This window comes from Narcine bancroftii, chromosome 7 (genome assembly GCF_036971445.1).
Source record: "Narcine bancroftii isolate sNarBan1 chromosome 7, sNarBan1.hap1, whole genome shotgun sequence".
Lineage (NCBI taxonomy): Eukaryota > Metazoa > Chordata > Chondrichthyes > Torpediniformes > Narcinidae > Narcine > Narcine bancroftii.
In genome coordinates this window covers 62,072,718-62,095,453 of record NC_091475.1, presented here as the reverse complement: position 1 = coordinate 62,095,453, position 22,736 = coordinate 62,072,718, and the positions used below count along the sequence as shown (strand labels likewise).

The 22,736-nt window shown below is 41.9% G+C and overlaps 2 long non-coding RNA genes across 7 annotated transcripts; one reads left to right on the top strand and one right to left on the bottom strand.

Moving 5' to 3' along the window:
• Nucleotides 1-667: 667 nt before the first annotated feature.
• LOC138739865 (uncharacterized) lies at nucleotides 668-4,703 on the bottom strand. Its single transcript, XR_011342499.1, has 2 exons — nucleotides 4,536-4,703; nucleotides 668-957 (listed from the first exon to the last, which is right to left on the bottom strand). It is a non-coding gene; the product is annotated as an uncharacterized lncRNA (long non-coding RNA).
• Nucleotides 4,704-4,844: 141 nt separating this feature from the next.
• On the top strand, nucleotides 4,845-22,398 carry LOC138739864 (uncharacterized). 6 transcript variants are annotated; one of them, XR_011342496.1, is made up of 5 exons: nucleotides 4,845-5,216; nucleotides 10,418-10,486; nucleotides 19,121-19,211; nucleotides 19,362-19,415; nucleotides 22,153-22,398. It is a non-coding gene; the product is annotated as an uncharacterized lncRNA (long non-coding RNA). The 6 variants fall into 6 exon arrangements; XR_011342495.1 differs by lacking the exon at nucleotides 10,418-10,486; XR_011342497.1 differs by lacking the exons at nucleotides 10,418-10,486; nucleotides 19,121-19,211 and adding an exon at nucleotides 18,584-18,900.
• The last annotated feature ends 338 nt before the right edge of the window (nucleotides 22,399-22,736 follow it).

The following is a 22,736-nucleotide window of genomic DNA, read 5'->3' as shown; positions in this document are numbered from 1 at the left end:
TGGCAGACTTCTGCAGATATAAGGTGGTAAATGTGCTGACTGGCTGCATCAGGGCCTAGTATGGGCAGGAGGTGGGTGGGGGGGGGCACCAATACCTCTGAGCAGAAAGCTCTGCTAAAGGTAGTTGACACAACCCAGTGCATCACAGACAACACTCTCCCCACCATGAAGAAAATCTCCTTGGAACACTGTGGTTGGAGAGAAGCAGCAATCATCAAGGATCCACACCACTCAGCGCATGCTCTGTTCTTGCTGCTGCCATCAGGAAAGATGTATAGATGCCACAAGGCTTGCACCACCAGGTTCAGGAATAGCTGCTACCTCTCCACCATCAGATTCCTCAACCACAGACTCAATTAAAAACGTATTTAAAAACTCTCCTTTGATTTTTATTTCTATATTGCACAATCGGTTTGTTTGCGCAATCAGTTTGTTTGTTTACATTTCTCTTTTTTGAATACACACTACCACTAAGTATAAATTCTGCCTGGCCAGCAGGGAAAAAAGTCTCAAGGTTGTTAGTTATGTCATGTATTTACTCTGTGACAATAAATATAAACTTTGAACTTTGTTATTCTTTGAGTGAACTGGACTGAAACATTATTTAAAACTTCCCCAGCTGAATAATCGGTAACCAAAATGAGAAAGAAATGTTGCGATTCTCATCTTCAGGATTACCAAGTTATTTATTTTATTGAAGAACAGGGTTTATTGCCAAATCCCAGTTGGTTGCTCCAAAACAAGTAGACACAAACATTATGTGCCCACCTAGTGAAACCCCCAACTCCACGGTGGCTCACAGACAACATGCAAATGTCCCCAGGCCATTTTCACAAGCAGTCTCTCAGGATAACTTCCAAAAGTATAGCCTCCCTCATCCAAGATGGTGGCACACGAGGTCACAATGGCCACTTCGGTTCCTTGCAACAGTAAAATCCCCAACACATTACGTTGATTCTACAATCGATCGGGAAACGCTTGTCAAAATACAAAACACAAACTGGTCTTTCAAATTAGCAGATCAAATCGGTAAGATTCTGTATGGTTTAAACCTACTGAATCAGGGAACACAGTCTGCAATAAATTGCGGAGCAGATCACTTGTGGAAAAACCCCATTTTGAAGATGGGTTGTGAGTTCTTCGTTCAGCCTGATCAAACCCCTTGAGGTCTATACAAGAGGAGAGGACTGGCTGCTTAATATTTCACATGAAATAAGGGAAACAAAAAGGAACTCTGTGGTGACCTGAAAGAAAGAGGTTATCATCTGGAAAACCCTGATGGGGCAAGTTTCTTCAGCAAGACACTGACATGGCTGATTACAAGGTTTAAGATTGAAGGGGGAAAATTATAAGGGGAACATGAGGGGAAATTTCTTTACGCAGAGGGTGGTGGGGATGTGGAATGAGCTTCCGGCAGACATGGTCGAGGCGGGATCATTGGTTACATTTAAGGAAAGGCTGGATCGTTACATGAATAGGAGGGGACTAGAGGGATATGGACCGGGTGCTGGTCAGTGGGACTAGGAGGGTGGGGATTTGCTATGGCATGGACTAGTAGGGCTAAACTGGCCTGTTCTGTGCTATAAGTGGTTATATGGTTATATGGTTAAGGGATCAGTTTGTGGGTGTCCAGCGAACAACAAATCTCTCTCTGAAAACTGACAAGAACTTTCCTGTGTGGTAACCATTTATCTTTCAAGCACCAAAGCCTAGTGAAGATTGATAAATGTTAAATTCTGTGCATAGTATAAGAATTGCATGCAATCAGTGAATTTGGAGGAGTGAGAAGTGAGATTGGACTGTGAATCAAAGAACTTTTCTGAACTTATACACACAATACACACACGTGCGCTTAGAATTATATGGGGGTTAAGTTAGGTTAATTAAGTTTATACTAATAAGTTAAAGTTTGATCCTGTTTTGATGTTTAAAGATAATTAAATCAACTTTTGTTCAAGTAACGATTTGCCTTGGAAGTACAATTAGCAGTTATGGTACCAAGTAGATATAGCTGGTATTAGGCGACACACCTTACTGCTGGACTTTCATGCTAGTGGCCGTAGGACAGCCCATTTTGGGAGCGAACTTCCTGAGGGCACATGACTTGTTGATAGTCGTGAAAAAGCACCATTTGGTCCAAACCACCACATTTCACACATGCCCACTTTATTTAGGTCATCAGCTGGCAACACTGCTACTTCTGCAAACACTTGCCACCGATAATTTTGCAAATTTATTACACCAGATTTCCATTTAGTCTCTCTATGTCATGGAGTTCAGCAATACTTAACCACCACTGGCCTTCCCCTACATTCCAAGGCATGCAGACTTCCCCCTGACCGGCTACTGCAGGCCAAAAAAAGAGTTCAAAACCATGGAGGAACTAGGCATCATCCGAAGGTCCGAGAGACTTTGGACATTGACACTCCATATGATGCCCAAAGCATCCAATGGCCTAAGACCTTGTGGAGATTACTGACGTCACAATGGTGCAACTGTGCCGAATAGGTATCCAATACCATACATTCAAAATTTTCCCGCCAACATCCATGACAAACTTATCTTCTCGAAGGTAGACTTAGTAAAAGATTATTACCAAATCCCTGTCAACCCAGAAGACATCCCTAAAACGGCCATTATTACTCCATTTGGTCAATTGAGTTTCGGAGGATGTCTTTCAGCCTTAAGAACGCGGCTCAGACATACCAATGTTTAATGGACGCCATCACAAGAGATTTGCCTTCTCATCTACCTTGATGTCATCTTAGTGGCCAGCGAGTTAACACAAGAGCACAGACAACACCTGCAATAATTGTTCCAGAGACTCAGGACTTTGGCCTTTCTATTAACCTTGCGAAGTGTGTATTTGGCAAACACACAATTGGGTTTTTTGGAACACAGGATTTCAAATGCAGGCGCAACCCTGCTTTCAGACAAAGTATCAGCCATTTGAGCCTTCCCAAAGCCCAAAGTGAAAGAGCTACAATAATTCCTGGGAATGGTTAACTTTTATAGCAGGTTCATCCCAGCAGCTGCCAGGATCATGAAGCCCTTGTTCCACATCCTCACAGACAATCTTAAAACACTGCTCTGAACTACAAAGGCCACAGAAGCATTTGACAAAGCAAAAGAGGTCCTTTCAAAGGTAACCACGTTGGCCCTCCCCCATATGGAAGCCCTACTTTCACTCACATTGGACATCGCCATGGGGCAGTCCTAGAACAGAAAATCAGCGGTCACTGGCAACCCCTGAGATTTTTCAGCTGCCACCTATACCCTCCCAAATTAAAGTACAGCGTTTACGACGATGAGTTGTTAACGCTTTATCTGGCTATCAAACCTTTCAGATATTTTCTCAAGTGTAGGCATTTTACTACATTTATTGACCATAAGCCTCTAACATTTACCAAGATTACAGATCCCTGATTGGCACGTCAACAGAGGCATCTAGCCTATATTTCTGAATTTACCTCTGATGTGCAGCATTTGTCCGATAAAGACAATGTTGTAGCTGATGCCTTGTCCATGACGGAGGTCAATGCAATTACAGGAGGGCTGGATCTCTGGGATCTTGCAATAGCCCAACAAGAAGGCCAGAAGATACAAGTTTTCTGTACAGCTATTATGGACCTGCTCTTAGCCAACGTTCCATTGGGCCCCAACCAGGTGAACATACTTGGTGATACTTCAACTGGCCAGCCACGACCAATCATCCCACTCTCTTGGCAGGGGAAACTTTTCAACCACATTCACGGCCTGTCCCATCCATTTGTCCACACAACCGTCAAGCTGATGTCCTCAAAATATATCTGGCATAGTTTAAGGAAGCAGGTCACTCACTAGGCATGAACATGCTTCTAGTGTAAGGCAGCTAAGGTCCACGGCACACCCGAGCACCACTTCAACAATTTACACCTGAGACTCAAAGGTTTCAGCATGTACATATTGACATTGTGGGCCCACTGCCCCATATCCAGAGGTCAACAGTATATATTAACAATGGTTGACCATTTAACTCGTTGGCCGGAAGCTACACCAATGATGGACATCACGGTTGAAACGTGGCTAATGAGCCAGTGGAATGTTTCCACCGGGATCTGAAATAAGCCTTGCGGGCAAGACTTAACGGGCCTCAGTTGGGTATTAGAACAGCACCTAAGGATGATCTGAAGATCCCTTCAGCAGAATTAGTTTACGGTGCTCCACTCCTAGTACTGGCAGACATCACTCCTTCTCCAATCAAAGCTAGATCCTTGGTCATAGAGGAATTACAAGAACTAAGAAACAAGATGGGTTTCCTGGCTTTGATTCCAGCAACTCATCATGGATCACTGCCTTCACACATTCCTGCTGCTCTCGACTCTACCTCTTACGTCTTTGTTCAACGTCCATCCTACTGTAAGAGGGGCCTTATAAAGTGCTGCAGCATAATGGATCTACTGTGCTATTGGATATTGGTGGTCAACCAGAATTTTTTACATGAGACAGACTGAAGCCTGGACATATAGACATTGCTGAACCTGTGCATGTCCCACCTCCAGAGTGGCCAGCACAGAATGGGGTGGGCTCCCCTTCTTTGCCCAGGAGAAGCTGATGTTTGCAGACCCCCTTGGGTTGATGGAGCACGTTGTTTCTCTGCTGGGATGTTGCCAGAGAGACAGCGACTCTGTAGCACGTTAACCTCACCCCCCTTTATGAGGCGCTGACATCACTCCCCTTTATGAGGCGCACTGGCATCACTCCCCTTTATGAGGCGCACTGACATCACTCTCCTTTATGAGGTGCTGACGTCACTCCCCTTTATGAAGCATGCGATTATTTAAAATATAACCCAGTTGGTAATTGACTCTTCTCTGGTAGTTGTGTTTCTTGAGCTCTCCAGTTAGTCCCACTAAAGCGATATCTCGTGGGCCAAAGGGCCTGTACTGTGCTGTAACATTCATTGTTCTACAAACAATCTCAGTTCAGTTGACGCTCTTTTTATGCTGTATTCAAAGTAGAACTTGGCAAATATGGCAAATTTAAAGATTAATTGACTATGCTTGTCATTAAAATAGCTTTAGAATGCCTCTGTCGGGGTGAGGTAACAGTTAAGGGGAACAGTGGTTGAAGTCAAAAAGGAAGATAATTCTCATTATTGGAGCCCAAAACATGAGGGCACTCTCCTGGGTCCGGCTGTGATCAGATCTTGTTCAATTATTTCACTCAACCATACGGTAACAAGTAGATTCTTTTATTGATCAAAACGATTAACTCCAATTTACAACACACAAACTCAACAGATCACGCAGCATCTGGGGGAAAAATAGGCAATAAAAAAGTTGGGGGAGGAGGGGTAGGGGTAGGAGGAGGGGTAGGGGAGGTGAATAGGCTAGCTGGTAAGAAGTCACAGGAGGAAAGGTTGGCTACCCTTTACTTCCAGTGGACGTTGTGTGCCCTGTTGAGTTTCTCCTTTGTTGCACAAGCTTATCTGCAATGTTATTGATTGTACAAGTTTAATGCAATTTTGAGTTTTTATAAGTCTCCAATTTTCAGGAATACTTCAAAAACTAATTGCAAACTTTGAAGATATTTTAAAGGTGAAATTAACCAAATCATGAAATTAAAAGGGAGTATAATACAAGCAAGCTTTTCCCACTGAGGGTAGGTGAAACAAAAGCCAGAGAACATGGATAAAGGGTTTTAAAAGGTAAAATATTTAAAGGGAATATTTGGCAGGGGACTTCTTCTGTGGTGAATGCAGGGGTTTTTTTTGACATTTAATAAAAATTTAGATTTATACACAAATGGGAGGGATGTGGAGGGCACTAGGGTCTAGGCAGAGAAATAGTTCAGCACAGACAGTCAAAGGGCCTGTATGTGTGCTTTAGTGCTACATAGGCAAAGGAGAGGGTGGGCATCATAGGTTTGAGGCATAGATAATGGAGGGCCAGCGCCTTTTCCCCAGGGCAGGGTCAGCAAAAGCCAGAGGATATCTGAACACAGTGAAAGGAGAGACATTTAGGGGAGACATGAGGGGTAGGTTTTTTTCACAGAGTTGTGGATGCCTTGCTGAGGATGGTGGTGGAGGCTGAAACATTGGGGGCATTTAGAGACTCTTAGATAGACACATGGATGGAAGAAAAATAGATGGTTACTGGGTAGGGAGGGTTTAGTATTCTTTTAAGGAATATATGGGTCGGCACAACATCGAGGGCCGCAGGGCTTGTACTGGGCTTGTTCTAAACAAAATTATTTTTCATTAAGTAAATAATTTTCCTCTTTTCCTCCTAAATTATCATCTCATGCCAGGATATCTTTGAAGGGAATGTAAAACGATTCAAAACCACAATCTTTCCATAATGATACATATGTATTGCAGATGAATTTAGAAAGCAAAATGAAGTAAAACACAAAAATCTGCGGACACCATAGTTTGAAGTAAAACACACACAATGCTGGAGAAACTCAGCAGGTCAAACAGTGACCTTTATGTAGCAAAGATAAAGATACGTGACTAATGTTTCAGGCTTGAGCCCTTCATCAATGTATGGAAAAATGTCGGAAGGTGTCTAAACAAAAAGGTGGGGGGGGGTGGGGAGAGGAGTGTGGCCCCAACAATAATAGGTGGAGAAGGAGGGAGGGCACATGAGGAGGAGGGATGGCTCGGTTAATAGAGATGGAAGGGGTGGAGAGCTGAGGGAAAGAAGGCGAGGAAGGGAAGGGGGAGGGTGAGAAGAGCAGGTGAACAGAAAGTGGAGAAGTCGATGTTAATGCCATCCAGCTGGAGCACGCCCAGGTGAAAAATCAAGTGTTGTTCCTCCCATTTATGGGTGGTCTTGGTGGGATAGTTCATAAGGCCATGGACAGGCATGTGAGTGTGGGAGTGCAACTCAAAATAGAAAAGATTTCCCACTAGAAGGTCCCTGTCACTCATGCAGACAGAGCGAAGGTGCTCGGCGAAGCGATCTCCCATTCTCCGCCCACTCTCTCCGATGTAAAGAAGGCCACAAAGGGAGCACGGATGCAGTAAATCACTCCTGCAGATACACAAGCGAAGTGTTGCTTGTTTGGGGCCCCCGACTGTGGAGAGGGAGGAGGTGTGGGTGCAAGGGGATGATTGATGGAGAAGTTTGAGTGTACAAGAGAGTCACAGAGAAAGCACTGTGGTAATTGAAAGAGATAAAGGAAACTCTCAATCAATATGATGTTCCTTGTATTTTCCTGAAGAATGTTTAAAAAGTTATTCATTTGTGTACTGGCATAATGTTGATTACTAAAATTAAGCCAAAACTATTTTAATGCGTAACAGTTTCACAGGAATAATAAACACAGGCAAGGCCTCTCAACTCTTCCTTCACTATAGTGATGTCTACATCGGTGTTGCCTCAGGCACTTGTGATGAGCTCATCAACTTCAGCCACTTTTGCTGCAAACTTTCACCCCAACCTCAAATTCACATGGTCATCTCTGGTGACCCTCACACTTTCCCTGATCTCTGCCTCCATCTCAGGAGACAAGCTTTCCACACCGACATATTTCTCAAACCTCGACTACACATTTTCACATCCAGTCCACTGCAAGGGTTCTAATCCCTTCTTCCAATTTTTCCGTCTCCATTGTATCTGTTCCCAAGATGAGGTCTTCCAGTCCAGATCATCCAAAATTTCCTCCTCCTTTCAAAATCGTGGCTTCCCCTCCACCACCATCACCTCAGCCCTCACCCACATCTCCTCTATTTCCAGCTCATCTTCCCTGGCCTCCTCTGCCCCCCAGACGCAACAAAAGCAGGATTTCCCTTTGTCCTCACCTATCACCCCACCATTATATTATTCTTCATAATTTCTGCCACCTACCAACATGATCCCACCACCAGACTCATCTTCCTCTCTCCACCTTCCATGGGGACTGCTTCCACTGTGATTCCCTCATCTACTCATCTCTTGTCCCTTGGCACCTACTCCTACAGAACGTGTGCCCACACTTGCACCCACACCTCCTCCCTCACCACCATTCAGGGCTCCAAACAGTCCTTCCAAGTGAAGCAACATTTTACTGTGCATCCGCAGGAGTCATCTACTGTATCCGGTGCCCCCGTTGTGGCCCTCTCTACTTCGGAGAGACTGGATGCAGACTAGGAGATCGCTTTGCTCAGCACCTTCGCTCTGTCCACATCAGTGACAGGGATCTCCCAGTTGGTCAACCAGTTCAATTCTGTTCCCCATTCCCATGCTGACACGTCTGTCCAACCAAAAATAGACCAGTTGTAAAATGGAGGAGCAACACTTGATTTTCTGTCTGAGTACTCTCCAACTGGATCGTTTCTGCCAACCTACTCTCCATTCTCCCCCCCTTCTCATTCCCTTTGTCTTCTTTCCTCCAGCTCTCCACATCCCTTCCCCTCCATTCACAGGGCCATCCCCCTTACCTTATTTGTAGTCTGCTATCCCTGCCTTATCCACCTATTACCTCCTGCCTTTGGGTCTATGCTCCTCCCCCTGCCCCTGCCCCCACCTGCCTGCCTACATTATGTCATACCTTGATGAAGGACTCAAGCCCAAAACATTGGTTTCAAATTTCTATATTTGCTCTTTGAAGAAAACTGTTTGACGAGCTAAGATTTTTGTGTTTTCACTTCAACCATGTTGTCTGCAGACTTTCGTGTTTTACTTCACAGAAATCATTCATTGAAATGTGAGATGTTGATGTCGTATTGGGAATAGCCAAAAGGTTTTAGGCAGTCCTGCTACTGTCATTTGCTGGAGTCCACCAAGATCAGCTTTAACCAGCAGTCATGCATTTTTATAAGTTTGGCACATTTCGTCACCAGCTGTTGGGTATGGATTCCTGCGCTGATTAAGTGATAACTCAAATCTGGAAAGCCAAGGGAAGAGTTCGTTAGCAACTTTACCAATTGATTTAAAATGTAAAGTTTAATTTTCTGAAGCTGTTCATAGCCACAAAGAGAATACTTCCTATAGAGTTGACATTTCATTATCAGAGCAAAATGAACTCTATAAGCTTCAGAAAATTAAACTTTACATTTTAAATCAATTGGTAAAGTTGCTAAAGTTTTCATGAAGTTAAAGGTAATGGTTCCATTGTTGTCATGTAATACTACATTTAGAATGCAACATGCATGAAATTCTTTCTCTACCATAAGGCAGACAGAGAGTTGCCACTTTGTCCAGCACTCCTCACAGAAACCTACAGCACCTGGTGTTCCTAGGCAGTCTGCCCTCCAAGAACTGACCAGTCCTGAGCCTGTTTAGCTTCCGAATACAATAATGTGAGATTGGTCATGAAATATATCAATGATACTCAGTTTATTGTCAGGATATCCTCACTTACCAGAGGTTTTCTGATATTTTGCCTTTGATTTGTTGCTTTTGTGCCAATATGTGAAGGAGATGTTGACAATCTTGACTCATCTTACTGATAAGAAAAACCAGAAACAAAATCATCCTAAATATAGCGTTAAGACAAAATTTCTTTGTTAAAAATCCTTTGTTTCCCTGACACACACACTGATCATTTCTGAGAGCTCCTAGACTTTGAGTTCATATTCACTTTTTGTTCTCCTTTGCACAACTGAGAAGGCAAACACCAGTCTTGCATTTTCCACTGCAAAATTCATTATTTTCAAACTGTGCAATGTTAAGAAATTAGGACAGATAAATTCATGTGGCCATGGCTAGTTTCTGCTGAAGGTAGTCTGAGAATTGGTGGTTCTTCTTCCTGCCTCACAAATTAGCATTACCCTGGAACTTAAAGGAGTTAAGTAGTCTAGTCTTCAATCTTTTTAAATATAATCGTTTGCAGTTCCTGAAGAAAACATGGAAAGATAAGCATTTCCATTCTCTCAGTGGAAAGGCCCAAATTAGGTCTTTATTCTTTGAGTGCAGAAGGTGGAGAGGGGATTTGATTGAAGGATTTAAAATTATTAGGGGTATAGATAGAGTTGGTGTGGAGAGGCTTTTTCCTTTAAGAAAGGGAAAGATACAAACGAGAGATACAAATGAGAGTTGGGGGGCAAAAATTTAGAGGAAACATGAAGAGGGACTTCTTTACTCAGATGGTGGTGGGCATATGGAACGAGCTTCCAGATGAAATGGTGGAGGCAGGCTCGATATTAGCATTTAAGGAGAAGTTGGATATGCATATGGATGAGAAAGGAATGGAGGGCTATGGGTTGAGTGTGTCAATAGTAAGTGTTTGGCGGGGTAAGTTGGCCTGTCTCTCTGCTGTAAATATTATGTGGTTATATGTTTAAGATGACATTTATGACACAACATATTTTACAAGGAATACTTTTCTGTTCCATTATAAGCCAAAGGTTTTATTGAATATTTTATTTAAAATATTCCATACATGTATTTAATATTCAATTAATATAACAATAAAGTTCATGTATTTATAATCCCCCTCTTCCCATTAGCCCCACCCTTATAGTTTAAAAAAAGAAAGAAAAACTTCAAGGATTGCTCTGAGAGGCATGATCAAACATGTAAGACATTAATCAATTTTCTATAAAGTCAATTTTTAGAGGATTTCTACAGGGCTCCAGGGAAAGGAAGAGGCCATTACATATTTTGCCTAACATTTGCATAGATGGACACCATATTTGCAAAAATATATTTCTCAAACTATACATAATTTTCTCTAAAGGAATGCAACTCTGAATTTCCATATTCATTATGAGCCAAAATTGAAGCCAAACTAATGAATAATACTTAGCTATCATAGGGTGTAAATATATAGCCCGTAATATGTGGTTAATGTGTAGGCTGCCTCTGTCCGCATGAATCACAAGCCTATCTTGCTACGATCAATTGATACAGATTTAAGTAGCAAACATATTGCATAGCCACATCATAATTTCAATTATATTCTGTTGTCCTTTTCTACTTTGGATCCTTTATGGTGCAATAGAAATAAAGCAAGTAGTGAAACACACCACTTGGCATTATCCAGGCAAATTAATGGCATCCTGTTCCCCAATAAGTTATTAAAGTAGGTCAGTGTCCAAAAGAACATTTTGTTCTGATTAAATCAAATAAATCTGTGAGATGCAAAAGGAAGAATTATGCAGACTCATTCCAATTTGTGGAATGGGGCCAGGTATCCAAAAAATATGTCTTTACTACTTCAATACTTTTTGATCTATGTAACTCATCACCAGCATATGCTTGGTACAGGTTGAGTGTCAATAAAATATTCATATTTGAATGCTGTGACGCCAATTAGCAAGAAAGAAAAGCAGTGCAAGGCATTATTGGTACAATATTTAAATGTTTTAAATGTAGTCGTACAGCATGGTGGCAGGCTCTTCCAGCCCACGATCCCATGCCACCAAATACACCAATTGACCTAAACCCCCCTCCCTCCATGTTTTGAAGGGTGGGAGGAAACTGATACAGACACAGGGAGAACGTACAAACTCCTTACAGAGAGTGCAGGATTCTATCCCGGTTCACTGGCGTTGTATTGGCTTCTCCAACAATGCCTCCTGTGTCAAATTGCAGTTAGCCACACCAAGATTATTCATGTCAGTGAATGGGTATTAAAAAAAGGAGCAGACTCATTGGTGGATTGTGGGCATGTAATTTAGGGATAAAAACACATTTTCCTCTCCCCGCTCTCTGAATCACATTGGTTTTATAACTGTGAAATCTGAGCCATGTTCTCAGTGAGCTGAGGGCTAATATGTTGACCGTGACCTGATCTGGCATGACTTTTACTTGGGTAACTTCTTGCCTTACAAACAAATCAATGCATGTCTTTCTGCAATCATCTGCTCTGAAAGCAACTCAGTTACAGGAACTAAGTTTTAAGATGTACCGGAGAAGCTCAGGTGACTGTAGACAGTGGAATCTGAAGCTAAACACAATCTGCTGGCAAAAGTCAGCAGATCAGTGACTCATTTGGAGAAAAAGAATGGCCATCAGTTTGGGCCAGAATCCATCATTGAGTCTGAATTGTCATCAAGAATTTGGATATTATTATTATTTTATTTAGACATACAGCACAGCAACAGAAGCCCAATTAACCTCCAACCCCTGTACGTTTTGAATGGTGAGAGGGAACTGGAGCACCCAGAGGAAACGCAGAGAGAACGTACCAACTCCTTACAGAGAGGGCAAGATTTGACGCTGTAATAGCTAACGAGGCCACCCTTTCTTTTCTAGTGAAATCATTTCAAGGGAAAGAAAAGTTGAATGCATTGTTAAATGGATGGTCATTTCTGGTTTTTTTTTGTTTGACATTTTCAAAGACCAGTTTAGCCTCATTCACTCTTAAAATGTTTGAAGAGAAAGTCCACATTCTAAATATAATTTTGAGCTTTTCTATTTCATAAGTGAGGTCTGACCAAATAGCTATGAGACCAGTAATATTGGACAAGAACAGCACAGTTGCTGCTGTTACAGTGGCAAGGAATGGGCTTGTAGGAAGAAACAATGGAAGGAAAGAATTCTGCCTGGAGGTCAGTGACTTCTGGAGTACCATAAGGATCTGTTCTGGGAACCCTGAACCTTGTGATTTTTATAACTGATCTGGATGAAGAGGCAGAAGTATGGGTCAGTAAGTTTGTGGATGACATGAAGGTTGGAGGAGTTGTGGATGGAGCGGAAGGTTGTCGAAAGTTACAAGAGAATAGAGACAGGATGCAGAGTTGGGCAGAAAAGTGGCAGATAGATTTCAATCCGGATAAGTGTGAGGTGATGCATTTTGGAAGAACAAACCAGAAGGCTGAGTACAGGGTTAATGGCCGATAACTTAAGAGGAACAAAGGGTCCTTAAGGTTCAAATCCATACATCTCTCAAGGTTGCCGCACAGGTTGATATGATAGTTAAGAAGGCTGGGATGCTGGGCTTTCTTAATAGGGGGATTGAGTTCAAGAGTAGAGAGGTCATGTTGCAACTCTACAAATCTCTGGTAAGACCACATTTGGAGTTCAGTTCTGGTCACCTCATTATCGGAAGGATGTGGAAGCTGTGGAAAGGGTGCAGAGGAGATTTACCAGGATGTTGCCTGGATTGGGAAACAAGTCTTATGAGGCAAGGTTAGCAGAGCTGGGACTTTTCTTTTTGGAGCATAGAAAGATGAATGGAGACTTAATAGAGATCTACAAGATTATAAGAGGCTTAGATAGGATGGACAGCCAGTGCCTGTTTTCCAGGGCAGAATCAGCAAACACCAGAGGACATGTGTACAAAGTGAAGGGAGGGAAGTTTAGGGGAGATATCAGGGACACTTTTTTTTTACACAGAGAGTTGTGAATGCCTGGAATGCCTTGTCCAGGATGATGGTGGAGGCTGAAACATTGGTGGCATTTAAAAAACTCTTAGACAAACACACAGCTGAAAGAAAAATAGAAGGTTATGGGATAGGGAGGGTTTAGTACTTTTTGTAGGAAGGAATATATGGGTCTGCACAACATCGAGGGCTGTTCTGTATTGTTCTATGTTCTATGTAATGTAATGGTCATTCAGCCCTTGGCCAGTCTCAGTACCTGCCTGACTGGATGATGGTCTCTGGGGTTGATGAGTCAGGTGAGCATGCCTTTTCATTGTGATTCCAGTGAAGCAGAGCAAGTTTTGGTCGATGAATCCTGCGGCCCAGAGAAACATTTCAAAACTATTCAAATGGATACATTTGCAGATAGTCTACATTAAAACACGAAGATAAACAGAGTGAGCTTTTCTTTCTCAGTCTTCCTTGGGCTAATGTTGTGGCTCAGTTGTGAAGTACACCTGCTGCACACCTGAACCCTGGCTCATTCGTGCATCTGACCTGTAGCTCACCTTGAACACACACCTCACGGAACATGCGCATAAGTCAAACCAGGGCTGATGGTTGAAGAGCTGACAAGTGGCACTACCTGAATGGAACAGCTGGCTATCAGCTAGCTCAATCTGGCCCAGTAATCCTCCAGTGTTCTTCCAAAGCCTGACATTCACCTGATGAATGCATGGAGTCTGGCTATTAGAGTTTCTCCCTGGACTGAATCAATGCCATAAAAGCTCAGGATAATTGTCTCTCTCATAACCAAAGAGGGAATTGTGTGTCCAAATGACCTTGGCTGCAGTTCTCTGTGCATTACTGTTGTAGATTAAGTACATGATACTTACACATAAAACTTTCCAAAGATTCTCATGTGAATTTTATTATTTGCATATTCTAAGTGGATTGTAGTGACCAGTGAAGTCCAAACTCCTGAGGTCACCTGCTCCTTTCTGTGATGCTTATTTCTCAGCTACAGTAAAAAGCACATACAACACCACCACACTGCCCCCCCCCCCCACCCCATGATAGCCTCAGATTGATTGTCATGTGCTGTCAGAAACAAGTTCAGATCAGTTTAGGCAGAATAGCTCTCCCTCAGAAAAGGCCATACAAAATATTGGCATATGTGCACGGACAACCCATTAACTCCCAATGATAAGATCGGCAGGGAGTCCAAACCCTTATGACCTCTAACAAATTTCCTCTCATTCTCCGACACCAGTAAAGTCCAGACCTATTCAACCTATCCTTATATCTGTAACTCAGTCCTGCAACATCCTAGTAAATTTTCTCTGTACTCTTTCATTTTTATTGCTATCCTTTCTGTAGTTAGGTGACCAAAAAGATAAACAAAGCTCCAAATTTAGCCTCTCCAATGTCTCATACAACCTCAGGAAAACATCCCAACTCCTATACTCAATACTTTATAAAGGTAAATGTGCCAAAAGCGCCCTTTATGCCTCTTTCAAGGAATTACGGATCTGCATTCCCAGATACCTCTGTTCCACTCCATTCCTCAGTTCCCTACCTTTCACCATGTAAGCCCTACTCTGCCTTGCCCTCCCAAAGTGCCACACCTCACACTTCCTGTATTAAATTCTATCTGCGATTTTGCAGCTCATTTTTCCTCACTGTCCACGACACCCCAAATCTTAGTGTCAAATTGACAACAATATTATCCAGCTCATTGATGTAAATAACAAACTCAGTCAGAGAGTTAATCCTCTTCAACCACTCTCTGGATTCTCCCAAAAAGCCAATGTCTAATTCAATTTATTACCTCATCCTGGATCCCAAGTGGAACCTTGTCAAACGCCTTACTAAAGTCCACATGGACAACATTTTTTTTGAATATTTTATTTAAAAATAACAACAATAATACAATGATACAATATATCCTAATTCTAACATGGTTTATATAAACCTAAAACTAAAAAAACCCAAAACCGCCCTCCAATCTTACCCCATAACCCACCTAACCCACCTAACAGAAGGAAAAGAAAAAAAAAATACCGAAAAACAAATGAATACATCGTGCAATAAAGAAACCCCACTACATTCAGATCACCATCTTCAAATTTTCCAATTGAAATAATCCAAATATGGGCTCCGTCTTTTTAAAAATATAACATTTATCCCTCAAATTGTACATTATTTTCTCCAACAGAATACGTCCTTAATTCTGAATGCCATCTCTGTAAACTGTTCTACCTGATCTTTCCACGAAATAGCTATACATTTCCTCGCCACTGCCAATGCCAATCTCAGAAAAGCTATTTGAAATTTATACAATTTATATAGCAAACAAAACTCACTAATATCTCAAATTTAAACATTTTATTTTCAAAATATTCTCTAAAAAATCCTTAACCTGAGACCAAAAAGATTTAACCTTATCACAAGACCAAACTGAATGTAAAAACATACCTTTCTGACCATTACATCGAAAACACAAATCAGAAAAACTCATAATTATATCTTTTCAAATGCTCCGGAGGCAAATATAATTGATGTATAAAGTTATAAGTTACAAGCCTGTACTTAACATTTATAATTTTTGTCGTACTATCATCACTAATATTTTCCCAGTGATCTCTATCGAAATCAACTCCCACATCTTTCTTCCATTTAAGTCTTGATTTATGCAGATCAATTTTAGACTTCATCAAAGTCCAAGACTCAGAATAAATGTTACAATTAACTAACAAAACCCTCCCAATTGATATAAATGGCAAATTTTTATGAACTAAAATTGCCACCCCTCTAGCTTTAGAATTAAAAGGAAGAATAAAAAACTTGACCACTCACGTCTCTCTCATCTGCCATCACGCCACACCCCCCACGTAGACAACATCTTTCTTTCATTAGCTTTCCTGGTAACATCCTCAAAAAATTCTCAAGATTGGTTAGAAATGACCAACCAGGCACAAAGTCATGTTGATTATCCCTAATTAATCCCTACACATCTGGTCCTGTACCACTAAATAAAAATTTCAGCATGAGAATATTGACAACGTAGGCAGATTTGTGATGGAGGAGATATGGGTCAGACACTTGCCTACAAAAAGGAATGTAAAAATTCAATCTGTTTGGCTTAACCATTATGACCAAGGAGAGAGGAGCGACAAAACCAGAAATGTTGGATGAAATCAACCAGTCGAGCAACGTCGATGAAAAGAGAAAACTTTTAATGTTTCTGACCAAGGTCTCTTCCTCAGAATCCAGTTGCTGCTTCACTGGTTCAGTTATTACAGCATTTCTGGTTTTGTTCCTGATTCTGACATTTGCAGCTTTTATTTGTTTTCCAGGCGGGAAATAAGTGACATGAGAATGTGGGTGTGTTGGGCAAATTTGTCTTCAGTAGGTAATGAAACAAGGTCTCTGACAATTGGAGGCAAATTATGTTTCATCAACTCAGGATAGCGGAGAAACAGTATTGCATGGTTAGTACAACACTATCACAGCACCAGTGACCTGAGTTCAAATCCAGCATTATCTGTTCTCCCCTGTCCACTCCTGCTTTATCCCACATCCCAAAAAAAGTACATGGTTAGTTTATTAACTGGTTACATGGCTCATGGGCCAGAAGGGCCTGTTACCAAGCTGTATCTCGGAGTTAAAAATTAAATTAGATTAGAGAAAATGTTGAGAGGATTGTGCTTAGACATTCATTCCTGGTCTTCAGCGATACACAGTCAGTGCCTATTCAGTCCTACAGATGGAGGATGAATTTGTCGGTAGTGACACAGTTAGCACAATGCTTTACAGTGCCAGTGACCTGGGTTTGAATCCACACCTGTCTGTAAGGAGTTTGTACGTTCTTCACGTCACTTGCATGGATTTTCTCCAGGAGCTCCAGCTTCCTCCCACCCTCCGTAAAGGAAGGGGTTAGTCGGTTCATCACTGTAATGTCCAAACATTCTCAGTACATTCCTCATGTTTGCACACAATTTGTCCAATGTACATGTGAATGAGCTGATGCACAAAATGCAGCCCTGTGGGGGCTTGGCAAACATAACTCTGGGTTTATCAACTGAAACCATCTGCAAATGAAATTTCAGATTTCACTAATCTGCAGCATACTACAGAAGTGGCCAAACTTGCTTAATGTAAAGAGCCACAAACGATAAAGCTCAGATGCTCGAGAGTCGCAGGATATGTACATATGTTTTTATTGTTACGTACACATTTTGTTACAAAAATTTTAGATACATTTTAAGAAATGCTTATTAAATGCAATAATATTTATTCATGCATGCAGTTTTAAACTGCTAATTTGTATTAGTTTTAGTAATTATAAAGACACAAATATGTAAAAAAGGTAAACCAAAAAATTAGATATATTTTAAATCAGATTTCCACCTTACAAAATTAGTCGGGCAGGCGAGAGACTGACAACGCAAGTTAGGCGGGAGAAGGACCAGCAGCGAGAGTCGGGCTGACGAGAGACAGGCAGCACGAGTTGGCGGGTGAGGGGGGGGGGAGGAGACTGGCAGCGTGAGTCGGGCGGGCGAGAGATCGGCAGTGCGAGTCGGGCAGGTGAGGTTGGGGGGGGGGTGGGGGGAGAGACTAGCAGCATGAGTTGGGTGGGTGAGAGACTGGCAGCATGAATCGGGTGGGCAAGAGACCGGCAGCGTGAGTCGGGCGGGCGAGAGACCGACAGCACGAGTCGGGCAGGTGAGGGGGGGGTGTGGGTCGAAATTTCTAGAATATTTGAATTTTCCATGAGCCGCATCTTAAAGGTCAAAGAGCAGCATGTGGCTTGCGAGCCGCGGTTTGGCCACCTTTAGCATACTGTCAATATTTAAATTTAAATGTAGATATACAGCTTGATAACAAGCCCTTCCTCTACATGTCACCCAATGAACCTTCAACCCCCATGCATTTTGGAGGGTGGAGGGAATTGGAGAAAACCCATGCAGACATGGGGAGAAGATACAAACTGGATTGGAAGCCGGGTCGGTGCTGCTGTAACAGCGTGGCGCTAACCTCTACCCTCCTTGTGCTGGTCTTTCAGTCTCTTTGCTGACTCTGTTGCATTAGAGTCATCAAGGCAAAGAAGTATTGAAAATGATATCATTGAGAAGAGTAAAATGAAGAGCTATTTAAATCACGTGACCCTTTCAGTCAGATCATTCCTGTACAAGCAGAATCTCACCCGCAACACATGCGGGTGGACCGTGGTGGAGTGGAGACAGTCACCCACCGCTTTGCAGAATGCAATATGCTTAGGGTGTGAGGAGAAAGATGCAAGGGTCCTTGTCATAGGCCCTTCATCCCCAGCAGCAGCGTGACAGAGGAATCTCTGATTTACAGGCTGTTCCCTGGGACACACAATCCAATGCTGCTGGAGGATCATCATCTAAGTGAAATGCCGAAACTTGCTAAGTTTTCCAGCACACCGAGATGTCCGTGAGGGAATGCTGTCAACTAACAAACTCCAGGCTATAGGAGTAATGGGCTAAGGAATGCACTGAGGCTTGGGCTTTGGTAGGAAGGACCACAGTCTTGAGTCATTTTTCTATCGGGCCTCACTGAGACTGAGGTGACGTCCCTCAAACAACAGAGGGGAGAGTAACTGCAAGGGGCAACAGTGGTGGCAGCGACGTTATGCAGTACATCAGAGAAAGAAGGTAATGTTGCACAGTAGTGGATGTCTATACGAATAGGACACGAAGAATGCAAGCATACTTTTGAAAATTTTATTTTTCATTTTTAAAAACATAGTATCACTTTTGAAAGCACAATCATTTTTAACATGTTTGCATATTCTTAGTACAAATCGCTTCTGAGTTTCAGATACAATGTCAATTTACTTGTAATTCCTCTCCCTTCTCTCCCAAACATCAAAAGAAAAACAACTAAAGAGACAGGAAATATTAAAAGAATGAAAAGAGAAGTTCAGCGCCCCACCAGTCTTTCTAATCTACTTCCACTCTTTGAGGTGCTTCACTGGCGTTGTCTTTACATTTTTTCAACCTGTGAGCTGTCATTATAACTGGGAACCCAAGTGTTCTAGATAAGGTTGCCATATTTTGGCAAAAGTGTCATATTTATTTCTCAAATTATATGTTATCTTTTCCATGGTACACAGTTGTGCATCTCCGTGGACCATTGAATGTTCAGCAGGGGAGAACTGGACCTCCAGGTGATTGCAATACTTTTTTTTTGCTACTGACAGGGCAACATCTACAAACTTAATTTGGAATTTTGTTAATTTTCTGCTCACATCCTCCAAGTTTCCCAATAAATAAAACTTCAGGTCCAGTAGGAAGTTTATTCTCATAATCATAGTTAGCATGTTAGATAATTCAAGCCAAAAGGCTCTTGCCTTCAGGCAGGCCCATGTGGAGTGTATAAAAGTCCCAATTTCTAGCCCACACCTAAAGAACATTTCCAGTATCTCTGATTTTCCTTTATGTCATTTTTGTGGTGTGAGGTAATAATTGGTGTAAGAAATTGTACTGTACCAATTGTAGTCTAGAGTTGATCACTGACGTTACACTTTCCCTACATAAATCTGACCAACACATCATCGATCATTATTCCCATCTCTCCCTCAATCTTTGCAGGCCTAACTTTGGGCTCTCCCTTTGAAGTACAAAGTACATTCTGGACATAGATTTGGAAGTGCTTCCCAGTCAAAGTAGCTCTTCACTTAGTTCCCTTCAGCTAGGGTCATGCTAGGGCCCCCATTTTTTCCTCAGGAAGGATCTTAACTGGAGAAAATAGTGAGAGATTCTATTAGGAAAATCATATTTATCCTTCAGTTGTTTGAAGGACATAAGGTGTCTATTCTCATAGCAGTCCTCAATAGTTCAGATCCCCTATTGATGCCAAATATCAAGAATTTTGTTGCCTAAGTTCATAGGCATCAGCTCATTATGCATCAACGATGCTTTTGGCGATATTACAATATCTCAGTGACAAAAGACAAAGGACAAAGGAGGAAAAACCCAACACCCAACCCCAACCAACCAATTTTCCCTTGGAACCACTGCAACCGTGCCTGGCTGTCTCACATCGGACTTGTCAGCCACAAACGAGCCTGCGGCTGACGTGGACATTACCCCTCCATAAATCTTCATCCGCGAAGCCAAGCCAAAGAAAAAGAAGAATATCTTTACCAATACAATCATTAATTTCCTTCCAGATTGTTATAATATGTTTTAGAATGGGGTTATCTGATCTTTTACCTATTGATTTGGTATTTGTCTTATTGATGAAGTCTTTTGCCATCTTCTCCCCCATACTATGTCGTCCTATGCTAATCCAGTTTGGTGGGTCACCTTCAAATAAAGATGCGAGGAATCTCGAATGGCCTGCTAAGTAGCATTTTCTAAAATCTGGTTATTGCAGCTCCCCATCCCCTGCCTCCTCCAATCCATAATCCCATGTCAATTCGTCAATGGAGATCCTGGACACTTTGCCATTCCAAAGAAAAATTCTTATATTACCATACTGAAAAATTTCCATGGCAGGTAAATGGGAATGGACTGCAAAAAATACTGTAACCTCGGGATAACCTTCATTTTGATACAGTTCACCCTGATGGGCTTCTCCATCTATTTAAATAATCTCCGAGGGGTAAGTTAGTTTAAATAAGTTTCTCAAGTCTCTATCTGTCATTATCCCTAGATATTTTATATTACCCATCTGCCATTTAAATCGACTCACTTGTTTATATCTCCTATAATCGAAATAAGTTAAGGGCATGATCTCACGATTTCCCCAATTTATTTTATATCTGGAGAGCATACCATAATCTTCCAGGATGGCCTGTAGTTTAAGCAAAGATTCAGCTTAAACCCCTTTATGTGCGGGCCTTTTCTAATGTATTCTGCGAATGATTCAATAACCAGTACAAACAATCCTGCCGACAGCAGACAACCCTGTAACCTTGACCTACTTAAGGAGAATGTCGATGAGATCTGTTCATTTATAATAATCCTTGCTTGTGATTCATAATATAAGGTTTTCACCCAGTTGATATATAGATATATGTCCCAGTCCAAATTTTTCCATTACTTTGAGTAAGTATGGCCATTCTAGTCTATCAAAGGCCTTCTCTGTATCCAGAGATATCATCACACTCTGATCCTTTCTGAACTGTGCAAAACTTGCTATATTCAGCAATCTTCCAAGGTTGTCAGCAGAATCTATTTTCGTTATAAAACCTGCTTGGTCCGGATTTATTAATTTTTGTAAATATTGGCCCAATCTCTCAGCCAATGCTTTGGCTATTATCTTGTAATCTGTATTTAGTAATGAGATGGGTCTATAAAAGAAGGTTCTAACGGATCTTTATTTTTCTTTGGTAACATCACAACTATGGCTGTTGAAAGGATGTCTGGGAGAGTCTTTGTCTCTGCCATTTTGTTAACCACATCCATCATGAGTGGCATCAATGAATCTTTACATCTTTTTTATAAAACTCAGACAGAAAACCCTCGTCTCCCAGAGACTGATTGGTTTGCAACAGTCCCAAAACCTTTTTCAATTTCTTCCTTAGTAAAGGGTGCATCTGGCTTTTTTGGCTCAATCTCAATAGTTTGATTCCATTCAAAAAGTCATCTATTTTTGTGTGCCCCCGTGATAATTCTGATTTATATAGTTCTGCATAAGCTGTTTGAAAATATCAATTATTTATGCATCATGGTATATTGTGTCTTGTTCCAGCCGAACTGCGTTAATTGTCTTTGAGGTTTCCTTTACCTTTAAGTAGCAAGACAAAACTTTAAGAGCTCTCTCTCCTAATTCGTAGTATTTTTGGTTGAGCTCATTACATCTTTTTCCATTTTATATGTTGGTATTGTATTTAAGATTTTTATTTATTTTTGATATTTGTCTTTTGAACCATATTTTTGATATTCTTTCTCTTGTAGTGGCCCGTGCCCAGAGACGCAGTCTGGCCCACAAGATGGCCGACAAATGGGGCAATCGCACAGGCCTGGGGGAGGTGACACTGGCCGTCATTCCAGGTGACCTCCCACATGGTGGGAATTTGGGTAACTCTGCCAGAAATGCCAACCAATTCCAGGCCAGCACTCTGATGACGTGGGGCCCTGATGTCACTTCCCGGGGCCCACATAAACACAATGGCCAGGGCAATAAATCAGTCTTGACTTCAAGACTTTGGTGTGTTTGTCATTCTTCTCCATGCACATGTAGCATGAATGCTACATTGGTGACCCTGACAGGTCCAACTGATAGTTGGACCCGAAGATGATGGATCAAGCGGATCGAGTGATGATCACTGAGGCGCCCAACATTTTGGGTGTCGTAGCCACATGTGTGGTTCAAGCAGGCTGAGGCACAGTTTCAACATGTCAGAGCTGACAACACCCGCTACTTCTACAACATGAGTGCCCTTGGTCAGGACACAGTGGCAAGGGTCGTAGCTTTCCTTCGGCAGCCTCTGGAGCAAGGCAAATATGCGGCTCTCAAAGAGCTATTAACCTGCACTTTT